The sequence below is a fragment of the Pteropus vampyrus genome, unplaced genomic scaffold (assembly GCF_000151845.1).
Source record: "Pteropus vampyrus isolate Shadow unplaced genomic scaffold, Pvam_2.0 Scaffold8, whole genome shotgun sequence".
Lineage (NCBI taxonomy): Eukaryota > Metazoa > Chordata > Mammalia > Chiroptera > Pteropodidae > Pteropus > Pteropus vampyrus.
Genome location: NW_011888789.1, coordinates 14,888,507 through 14,900,808, shown reverse-complemented (window position 1 = coordinate 14,900,808; position 12,302 = coordinate 14,888,507). Strand labels below are relative to the sequence as shown.

The 12,302-nt window shown below is 35.0% G+C and overlaps 1 protein-coding gene and 1 pseudogene across 1 annotated transcript in view; one reads left to right on the top strand and one right to left on the bottom strand.

Annotated features, from left to right (window-relative positions):
- KAT6A (lysine acetyltransferase 6A) overlaps window positions 1-12,302 on the top strand; it is a 99,359-nt gene that overhangs the window by 26,771 nt on the left and 60,286 nt on the right. The window lies entirely within an intron of this gene.
- Window positions 10,351-10,469, bottom strand: LOC111729305 (annotated as a pseudogene).

Below are 12,302 nucleotides of genomic sequence, written 5' to 3'. Positions count from 1 at the left end.
AGAAGCAAATGGAGCAGTCTCGGGAATTAAGTATGATCTTACAGACCACTCTTATTTCTAGTGCATGTTGACAAAAATACTGATAGCTTATTAAATAGCTCAGAATGTTATTTATACATGGTTTAGTGCTGTTTCAAAATTTACCTATTCTCTGAGGGATTAAGTATATTATGAGTTTGGGAAGGCTATCATACTGTTTAACTATCTTCTCTCCCACCTTCTGAATAGATGAAATAGGGTTAATAAAGACAGTTTCAAATGAAAGTCACAAAAGGACTAGCAACTTTGATTTATATAGGATCAAGGAATCACATATCTGGTGCTTAAATGTTTATTGAATAAAGGAGTGATTATACATGTGTACATATGCGCATGCATTAAAAAACAGTAAATGGCAGAGCTATTTCCCTATGTAATACTACACTTGTTTATTTACATGTTTGTATACAGTACTGGATTCTTTTTGGTTTATAGTTTTTTATGAGTTTTGACAGGTGCATAGGTTTTGTAACCACAAACAAGATACAGAAAAATTCCAGAATCCCCTCCAAAAATCTCCCATGATGCTAATTTTTTTGAGGTCAAACCCCATGTACCCCTTAGCTGACTGCTGAGCTGCTGTTCTCCCTATAGTCTTGCATTTTCCAGACTATGATATAAATGAAATCATATATAGCTTTTTGAGTCAGGTTTCTTCCAATTAACATAATGCATTTGAGGTTCATTAATGTTGTGTGTATCAATATTTTATTCCTTGTTATTGCTGAGTAGTAGTCCACTGTATGGATGCACCATAGTTTGTTGATCTGTTTCTCGATTGAGAGATATTTGGATTGGTTTCAGTTTTGGCAGTTATGACAATAAGGCTGCTCTACATTCATGTAGAGGTTTTTGGGTGAACATACATTTCATAATTTTCTGTGGTCACTGTAAAAATTGCCAAACTGGGTGCCTTAAAACAACAGAAATTTATTCTCTCACACTTTTAGAGGCCAGAAGTTTAAAACCAGTATCACAGGGCCAAAATCAAGGTGTTGGCAGGGGCACAGTCCCTCCATAGCCTCTTTCAGCTTCTGATGGCTCCTCGCATTCCCCGGCTTGTTGCTGTATCACCCCAATCTCTGCCTCCATAAATATTTTGTGCCATCTCCTCTGAGCGTTTCAAATCTCCTGTCTCTCTCTTACAAGGATACTTGTGATGGCGTTAAGGGCCTACCAGGTAATCTAGGATAATCTGTAATCTCAAGATCCTTAATGTAATCACATCTGCAAAGACCCTTTTCCAAATAAGTTAACATTTATAGATTCCAAGGATTAGGACCTGGTATCTTTGGGAAGGGTATTGCTGGGTTAGATGGTAAGAGTATGTTTAACTTTAGAAATGCTAAACTATTTCCCTAGTGGCTATTCTGTTTTTGCATTCTTACCAGCAATATATGAAAGTTTCATGTGCTCTGCATCCTCACTAGTATTTGGTATTATCATTTTTAAAGTTATTCTAATAGTTATATAGTGGTATTTCATTGTGAATTAATTGGTATTTCACTCACAATTAGTCATGTTAAGCATCATTTCGTGTGCTTATTTATATCATCTTTGGTGATGTGTCTGTTCATCTGTTTTCCCATTTTTGAAAGTTATTTTCTCTTTTGAGTTTGTTCATTTTTTAACACCTTTGTGATCCTTGAAGCTTCTTACATTTCTGTGCTGCAAACATGCTTCCCTTTTAAGTTTCTAAAACTAAATAAATTAGATTTGAGCTCTTTTCTGGCTCTTAAGAGATTTATTCAGTAAAGGAAATAGAATCTAAATCAGCACGTAGTGGGTGTGTTAGTTCTGGGGTTACAAGTAACTGAAACACTTGAGTAAAAAGAGTGATTTTTTAGTGCATATGAGCAAACTTCAAGGATGTTTAGTGATGGAATTGGTTTTAGGGACAACTGACCCAAGGACAGCTGACCCAAGGATTAGATTATTGCCTGGTTTCTCTGTTTTGGTGTGTGCTTCTTTCAGTTGGTAACATTGTCTCCTGTTTCAGATAGATTTTCTCCAAGTGGTTGGCATCATGGTTGCAAAAGGTTGGGATCATGGTTGCAGGTGTCTTAGGATGCAGATCCTTCCACTTTAGTGACCTTAGAAGAAAAAAGAGATCTTCTTCTCAGACCTTGTTCAGAAACCCCTGGGGTTTTCAGCATAAACTTACTCTGACCTACTTCAGTAGCTTAGATTTAATGTGAACAAAACAAACTCTTCTCTATTTTCCCATAGTTTTCTTTGTATCAGTAAATCCATCCCTATATCAGAACCAGAAAATGAGGAGTCCTTTATCCTTCCTTGTTTTCCTTTGAGGAATAGTCCTTTTTTTTTTTCATATCCCAGACCTTGTTTACTGTTTTGTAACCATACTGCTCTTCTTTTAGTTTCTTAATACACCAAACTCCTCTTCTTGAGACCTTTGCACAGCTGTTCCTTCTGCATGCAGTGATTTGCCCATCTATGGGTACAGCTTCTTCTCTTCCATGAGATCTCTTCTTAAATGTCACCGCCTCAGAGAGGTTATCTTTCTAAAGCATGCCGCTCCTTCTTCATTCCCATCCCTTTCCAAGCTTCTTATTTATTTGCTTCACAGTAATGCTTATTACAGTAGAGAGTTTGATTTTATCTCTTTATTTGGTTTTTGTCTCTTTTTTTTTTTTTTTTACCACTAGACTATAAATTGCTTGAATTTAGGGTCATCATCTTGTTTACCTTTGTATCTCCAGTTCTAGTACCATATGGAGTTTTGAAAGGATGAATCAGGATGCATTTTTACAGTTAGCCCAACCTGGGTGTAGTGTCCTTGTGGAATGGGAGTTAGTGGATAGAAACACAATACCCCCTGCAATAGGCTCCAAGAGAACCTACATTAAAATGTCATACTTAATGCTCTTTTAGTATTTTGAAAATAATAGTAATTCTGGTATTAATCATATTTATTAATATTTTTATTTGATTAGAAATAATCTCTAATAGTTATTTGTAGTCATAGATCTAAACTAAGTTTAAAATCTTTATTTAAAACAATAGCCAGTAGAGTCTGGTTAGCACTCTTTAGCTACTTAGTGCAATGGACTGAGTGACATGTTATGGTCCAACCAGATGTTTTAAAGCATCATTAGTAGCATTCATTTTCACGTTGCTCTGTTATGTTTATCCTTGGGGATTTCTGTTTAGCTTCTTGTATTGTCTTTTTTCTAACACTTTTCTTTTGACTGTCTGTGTATTTACTGTTCTCTTAACCAGCTATGGGAAATTCAAGACAAAAAGAGGTCTAGAATCAAGAATGTTTGGACAAGTAGCAGAGCACAAGTTCATGAACTTGACTGGAAATGACTGAAGTTTAGGGTGATCATGTAATTTATCATCCAAACCAGGTCATTTTTGAGGTGAAAGAAAGTGCCAGGAAAACAGGTGTAAACCTAGACTGTCTCATTAATCCCAGTACTGGGGAGGTGATAATCAGTTGTTGCAGCATAGGGTGCTCTGAGCCTGAGGGCTTTGAATTGGGAAGAGATTTGCCTAAAAGTATGTAGGAGGAAGCCAGGCACAGCTCTGGGCTTTTTTTTTTTTTTTTTTTTCTGTAGACAACATAAACAGAGCCAAGAGTATTGTAGATCTATCCTAATTAGTGAACGTTATTGCATTACAGATAAGATTGAAATCCTAGAATCTGAACCTATTTCTCTTTTATTCCATAGGAAATTGGTATTGTGCTTTGCTATATAATGTCACTAAAAGAATATATGGGTTGTCTAATCTGCAAGCTTCTGGCCTCCTGTCAATAGAAGGTTATTGAGTATTTTTTTTTTTTTTTTGCACTAATGTTGACGGATATTCTTAGATAAATTCACTTTGTCTTGCCAGTTTGCCCTATAGATAGTTGTTGTAACATTTGCAAGTAGGTTGGAAAGATGGCCTTTAAGATTGGTTTTTAAGAGGCGGGAGATGGGAACAGGGAGTACAGAACGCACAGTGGGGAGTGAAAGGCAGTCTAAAGGTGGATGGTGGTAATAATAGCAGTTGTTATTATTTTATACGTTATCATTTATAAATAACATATACAAGTACCTTTAAAAAAGATTGGCTTTTAAGTCTTAATTATATAAAGCAAAGTCGAACTCAAATTAGGGAGAGGGAAAAATTTTATAGTCAAGTGCATACCATAGAATTTCATCTTCGCTTCTTAAATTCCAGCCTGGGAATTATTAATAGGAGCATCGTAATTGAGATTAATAGCTGTGACAGACATGTTCTATAAAGATTATCACTCCAGAATTGAGTTTTGTTGTTGTCGTTAGGTAACTGTGTACTTTTTCTTTAATGAGATTTTTGTGCTTTTGATAACAGATATTAATATCAAATATTTTGTGGAAAAATGAAAAAGACATTTAAAGATTCGTAGTGAATGTAAAATACACACATTAGTCACCTTAGGGCCACCTAATGTTTTCTTTTCCATGAAGATGCTTATGTTATGCCTTTTCTTATATATATTACTCCTTTGCTAGGTTATATGCCTAGAATATATATATTAGTTCAATGAGAATCACAGTTACTGTAAAGTGTCCTGAGATAACAGCATTAAAAATAATATTTTAAAGTTGTATTCCTATATAAAACAATAGCAATGCCTTTTTATGTTTTATATCCATTTTATGGAGGAAGAAAGAGAACCCGCGACTACCTTTGTTTAAGGGTTGATTAAAGTCAACTCTGAGAACACTATATTAAAGATGAGGGATGTTGTATGACGTGAAGCACTTGGTATAAAACCTAGTCTTGCACTTTGTTTTGTGCATGCAGTCACACGCTGTAGAGTTTGCATTAAAAATTGTTTTCCAAGGTAAAAATTGCTATGTAGATATTGCTGTATTCAGTTTTTATACTGCTTTATTCATGAACTTTAAAACTTTAAAATGTTATTCATCAGTTTAAAGTGTCTTCCCACTATACATATGTTCTAGAACTGTACCAGTTGCCATTAGCCACATGTAGTATTTAAATTTAAATTAATTAAAGTTAAAAAAAATTCATGGTAGCCACCTTTCAAGTACCCAGTAGCCTCTTGTCACTGGTGGTTACTTTATTAGATAGCACAGATACAGAAAGTTTTAATTATCATTGAAAATTCTATTAAACACTGTTTTTAAGAACAGTATTAAAGAAAATATCACTTCAGGATAGGTTTTGGTTTCATTTATTAAGCTTTAGGATATTTGGAGTTAAAAATGTTAACTTTAGATTGTTTATCCTAATGAGAGGAGTTTTGTAATGTACTATCTATGGATCAAATTTGTGATGTTCACTCTTCACCTAATCTTTTATTAGTCTGCCTGGCTCTGTATGAATCCGTCATACTAGGCTGAGGGATATTTTGGGCTCACTAATAAAAAATTTGCAAATGTGTGTTTTATGTCATTAATGCTTAATATCTTTTAGCCTTAATGCTTTTTTCTTAGCCATAGAATAAAGTTAATGAGATGGCTCCATGGAATTTGAATTAATTGATTGGAGTTATAAAGTTAAAAATTTGAATCCTAGTGAACCTTCTAGTCTCAGCAGAAATTTTTGCTCTGTTTTCAAGTTACTTTAACTTCAACTCTTCTTTTCTAGTCTCTAAGCCCTGAAAGTCAGGGTCAGGATTCTCAGTTTAGTGCCTCATTAAACAATCTACACACATGTTAAATAACTGCTCTGGGCCAATCACTGTCTTATATTACTTGCTATTTCATTTATGATTACCCATTATGATTACCCTTAACTAGATTATGAGCTCCTTGAAAGTGGGAAATCCTGTTTTTATTTTAAATACCTATAATTTTAGAAGTTAAGAACTAAAAGAGACTCTAGAGATACTCATGTCAAATATTTTCATTTTACAAATGAAGAACCATAACAGATTAAGCTACTTGCCTGTAGTTGGAGAACTAAGACAAGAGAACTTGGATAGCCTTCTATCAAGCTATCTCCTTAATTAGTTGATTGTTAAATTTAATCTGAAGTACACCCTAAGCACTACTGTTGGTTAAAGCTACTATATTTTGTTTGTATAAACTATGTCAGTGTAGAAAAAAGTTATAATTCCTGATTTCAATACATGATATTTCCCGTTTGTTTCTTATGACACATTATTAGGGACAGATCGTATGCTATTTTTGGAGATATGCCATTTTTATCTTGAAAAAGCATCTTTGGTTTTAGACTTTAATAGATTGACTGGTTTCTCAGGTTAAATAAATGTTCAGGGTTTGTATTTTCAGGTACTACATTTGGTAGTAGTAGCATATAATGTGTTATGGGGTTGTAGTGTCCATTTATAGTGTCCTAACTTTTTATGAGCTGTGAATTCTGATCTCTACTTTTATATACCAGTTACAGTTTTGGTTTCAGTATTGCTATTGTGTACACATACACACACTCACAGGAGTGCTATGAACAGCAAACTTTCCTATGTACAAACAAGACTTTACATTTCTAGGGTACCTGCACTATTTCTTAAAATACATTTTCATTCCCCATAGCCATTGGCAAAGTCTATATTAGGTATTTATAAGGTGATTGTTATTTGATAAGATACTTTTGCTTCTCAGAAATATTATTAGTTTATCACTGTAGTAGCATATGCTTGTAGTTGGCACAGATCAGACCGGGTCATGCTTTTTTGCAGAATACTAGTTGTTTCCCCACAGGATTAGAATACATCCCCCATTCCTCCCCTCCCCCAATACTTGAAATTGATTTCAGAAGGGAGTCTTTGCTTGTGAATCGAGATTTTAATTATAGGCTTTCTTTTTTCCAAGGGCACTTCCCTTTTCTGCAGTTCTTTGGGTTGAGTGTGTATGTGTGCACGCGCGTGCATTTGTGAATTTGCTTGCGGCATTTGGATCTGTGCAGCACGTTGGCTTTCTAGACATCCTTTGTATAGTAACAGCATGTGCAGAGGGGCTGGCAGCCTGTAAAACAGTTTTTCTCCTCTTCCCCCTCCTCTCAACCTCACTCCCTCCGAGATCTGGTGACATTACATAGATAAATGTGCTGGCTAGGAAAACAGCAGAAGGAATTGAATGTCTGCCAAAAATTTGCAGCATGAAACCAAGCCGGCTGCTTCAGCCTTGCTTTCCTGATCTCTTATTGTGTGTGTGCAGTCTGCACTTGTCAGGGTTTTCCTTGTTGAGCATTACGTCACTATGTTCTCTACCTTCATCACACTACCTTTTCTTTTGAAAAGCTACTGCCCTCAGGCTTTAAACTTGTTAAACATACAAGGCTTTATTTATATTGTTATGGTGGTAATATTGAAGATGAAATATATTTAAGTCTGAAAGAGAAATTTTAATTTGATGTAACATCAACTCAGCGTATATGTGTTTTTAGGCAATTTTAAGGTAGTACTGTAGAAAAGGTAAGGTACTGGTAACTAACTGAAATTATTATATTGCTTTTAAAAACAATATAAAGGATATTTCAGGGGTATTCTCTAAAGGACTTTGAAGACAGCTTAGAGGAGTACTGATTTTTAACTGTTAATCAGCTTTGCAAATAGATATTTCTAAAACGGAAGTGATTTCGTTTGTTTACTGTCTGTTGAATTAAAGAAGATAATATGAAAGCTTGAAATTTGAGTTTCTTATTTTCAAGACTAATAAAGTTGAGTATTTAGATTATAAAATGTCAGTAATTTTTAGAGAAAAAAATAGCTTTTTATTCTTCAGTTTGGTGAGACTGCTTAAATCCATGTCTAAAAAATGTTTTTGACTATTAAAAGTTTATATAAAAATAAGGTATCCTACTTCTTTTTAAAAAATCCTTTTAGACTTTTTTAGGAAAGCATTATTTTGAATAGGTTCTTTTGGGCACCTTTAGCTATAGTATTTTCATTGCATTTGTTCCTTATTGCTACCCTGCATTGTAATGTATTTTTAATGCATATATACTATTTTTTAAACTAGATCATAAGACCCAGCACCAGAGAACTAGTTTTGTAACATTTCGTTTCTCTAGCATCTTACTCAGTGCCCTTACATAATAGATAATACAGATACTGGAGATAGTACTGAAGATGAGAATAGTGTGAGGTGATTTTAGTAGCTTGCTGTCTTAGTCAGATAGGGTTCCTATAATAAAATACCATAGACTAGGTAGATTGAAAAAAAGAAATTTCCTATCTCATAGTTTTGGAGGCTGGAAGTTGAGATTAAGGTGCCAGTGAGATTTTTTTCTCTAAGGCCTTGCTCCTTGTCTTGCAGAAGGCTACCTTCTTGCTGTATCTGACATGACCTTTTCTTTGGGCACCCATACCCCTGGTGTCCTTACTTGTGTGATTATGGCCCCATTCCTGTGACCTCATTTAACCTTAATTATACCTTAAAAGCCGTATCTTCAAATACAGTCACATTGAGGGTTAGGGTTTCAACATATGAATTTTGAGGGGACACATTTCAGTCCATAACACTGACCTGATGATAGAATGCCAAGTTATTAAGCTATTAAATAACCTATCAGTCCAGATGCAGTCAGAAGAATAGACACCATGAGAGAATGTAGTGTAGGGAATTGATAGAGCAGATGTTGGAGAACTGAAAAGCAAAATGGGAACACCGAAGTGACACAGAGGTAATAAATTTTAAGCAGATACCACCCCTAGGGCTTGGGAACAAAAGAAAAGAGATTTTAGAACCTAGAAGAGTGGAGGAGAGGCCCCACAGAACTGGGGTTCAAACAACATTATGAGGAGGACCCACTGCTTGGTTGCTTTAAAAAGCTTGGAGAGGAGCCCCACAAAGTTGGGATGTAGACCTCCCAAGAGGATACAGGGTCCTGCTGCTGCTGCTTCAGAGGGAGCATGATGAGGCTGATTCTGAGAGCTGGAAGAAGCTGATGACTACAAATGACTGTCGCTGCTGGGGAAATGACCAATGCTAGGATTATAGTGGCAGGAGCAGGAAACAGACTAGAAGGAGCAAGTCCATTCTTTTGTCATCTTTTACCTTTTAGTCTCCCTCTAGTGTTCCCTATTGGTGGAGCCTAATGGGAAGGCAGCTGACAAAGAGAAATGGAGTGTGCATTATGAGCCAGCATCACAAAGGGTGAGAAAACATCTTCATTTCTGACATATATGACTGGTAGGATTACAGCCTCTCTAAAATGCAATTTGGCAGCATGTATCAAAAATCTTAGAAATGCGCATACTTTTTGACCCAGCACTTCCAGTTCAAGAAGTATATACTAAGGAAATTATCTAGAAAGTGAGCAAAGACGTATATATAAAAATGTTTAATTACAGTCTTGACTATAATAAAAAATAAGAAGTATTAAATGTTCATTAATGCGGGATTGATTGATTATCTTACAACATGCAGTTAAATGTTATATAGATGATGTTGATTTGGATTTATTGATGTGGAAATAAATTTAACAAAAGCAGACTGTACACCATATATAGTATGGACTTATTTATGTGTGTGCGTTTTTTTAAATGTATATATAAGAAAAGCTGAGAACAATATACATGAAAAGATATAGCTCAATGGCAGGTTGAAGAGTACAAGCTCTGGTGCCAGACTGCCTGGTGTTTGTATCTGGGTTCTGCCACTTTTTATGACCTTGGGTAAATTAATCTTTCTGGGGATCTGTTTTCTCATCTAGAATATGGCGATAATAGTACCTAGGGTGGTCGTTAGGTCTAAAAGTGTTAAGACCTGTAAAGCATATATAACAGTGCTTCAAGTGCTCAGTCAACATTAGGTATTACAGGGGAGGAAGAGAAAGATTGGGAGAGAATGTTACTGTTTTTTCTTTTCCTTTTTTTCTTTTCTTATTTTTTTTTTTTAAAAAATGAATATCATGATTTTATAATTAGAGTAAACAGTAGAGCTTTTCTTTTAAAACTAAAAGCGATGAAGCTGACAAAGATGTAAAAGTATTGTTTGTTTACTTCTGGATGTCCTAGAATTCCAGGTCATTTTGTAGGTTGAAAAGCATTTCTCACTGCAGCCTAGATGCGGTTGACGAACAAGACTTGTCCTTTGACAAGCTTCCTTATTCCTTGTGGGGAAATTTCATTTCTTTTTCAAGATTTCTGCAAATGCTCAGAGACTTGCAGTGTTATGGTACTTCTGACTAGGTTCCTGAGGCCTCCATCTTACTTTTGCCTTAGCTCATTGGGTGGTTTCTCTTTGCTCTTCTCTGCACAGAATCAAACTTAAGCGCCCTTACTTTTTTTTTTTTTTAGGCGAGGCAACCCTTGGTTGACCTCACAGATTGCAAGGACCTTGTCAGTTTACAATCCCTTATTTTTAATTTTTATTTTTACACCTACAGCACCTGGTCTTCCTAGGTGGTCTCCCATCCAAGTACTAACCAGGCCCAACCCTGCTTAGCTTCTGAGATCAGATGGGATAGAGCTTGTTCAGGGTGGCATGGCCATGGACATTTCTTTTTTTAACTGAAAAAGTGCTCACCTGTGTTCTTCATGTGGACTGCAAATTTCAAGATTTTTATTGTAAAACAATTTAGAACTGAGTGTTATACAGTTCTTAAAAGTCCTTTGACCACCCTACCTTTAGGAATTTGTCACTGGCTACCTCTCTCTCCACAGCCCAGCCTTTTATATTTCTTGACCCTGTTTCAGTACCTTGTCTCTGTTTCTTATGCAGGACAATTTTACCTTACTTATTTACAAAATTGCTAACGGGTTGTCTTAAAAGGAAAGATCTGATTACCCCTTTAGTTACGTTTAGGAACCTGCTGTGGCTTCTACATTTTAGTTTTTCTTTCTCCTAATCATTCTCTGAGAGTGGGAGGAGATAAAATATTGGTATCTTATTGCTTTGAATAATGCTACTTTTTGAAGAAGGCAGGAGAACCTGTAGTTAGTTTTAGTTTGAAATAATATAAGTTTAAACCATGCCACACCATATTATTTAGTAAATAGTATTTACCAATAATGGAAACTCAATGTTTTCCATCTGTAAAGTCTTTTTTCTTTCAAAAAATCATTTTATCTATAGTTTGTTTAGCTGAGTGACTGAGTTGAAGCTATTTAGAGCATTGGACTTGGAGTCAGACCATGTACCTGACTTTGAATAACTTTAATCACTTTATTAGTTGTGTGTAACCTTTGACAAAGATTTTTATCTTTGGATAAGTGAGTATATAATGATTTTTAAAGATCCCTTCCAATTCCAAACATCATGTTCCTGATAGTAACAGAACAATACACATCCTATGTATTAGTTGTTATTTTTGGTAAGTCTTGAGGAAAATGATGCCATTTGCCAATTTGTTCCAATGTTACTAATTTTAGACCTTAGTTTAGCCAGAATAATGTCCACAATTGCAATTTCTTAAAAATGTAATGAAATTAAAGTCTTGTTGAACATCTTGCTTCTTCTAAACTATCACTTTTATATATTTTAGCATAGATTTTTTTTTTTTTGCTAATGCTCTTATACTCAGGTACCACTAAAGAATTTTTTTAAGTGGGTAATGTGCAGTGTGGTAAATGTGTTTGTACACAAAGACTTTTAAAAATCTTAATGCAGTCATGTAAGTAAATACGATATATAGAAAATCTATTGTTCCACAGAAAATTTTAATCACTTTGCCTTTTTTTTGCATGTTAAATAAGGGAGAAAAAAAAAACCAAACAGAAACTTGCCATGACTGGAAAAGTGGCAGTTGGTCACTTAACAAAGATAAACTTTGGAGGATAGTTTTGAAAAAGGATATAGGAAACCAGCATTTTAGGTGCTGCTGTTTGTGTTAGAGTCCCTTAACTTTATCCCACTTATTCTTCACAATAATTTGAAAGATAGGTATGTTGTACCATTTTACACCAAAGAGGTTAAGTAACTTGGCCAAAGTGATGCTCTAAGTTGCAGAACCTAGTCTGTCTCTAAGCTCTAATAAAGTATGTTCTCTGAAGACAAATGAGTTGATTGGGAGTAGAGGAAGATAGTATAAGAAAAGTAGTTTGGTATATGATGGAAAGTACTGAATAACAATCTATAATAGTTGGCAGTTGCTATATGTTGTGTAAGATTTGAGTCAGTGATGTAAGTAACTGGATTTTTTAAAAATAATATTTTGGGGGTTATTAATCTGATAGCAATGTGTAGGGAAAAAAAATCAAAGGCTAGATGGAATCTGTCCATATAGCAAATTGCATATGGTGATAGGAATCTGAATTAGAGGAGAGCCATAGTTATATTAAAAAAAAAATAAAATAGGAAAGGACCACAGAAGAAAGGAAAGACAATCCC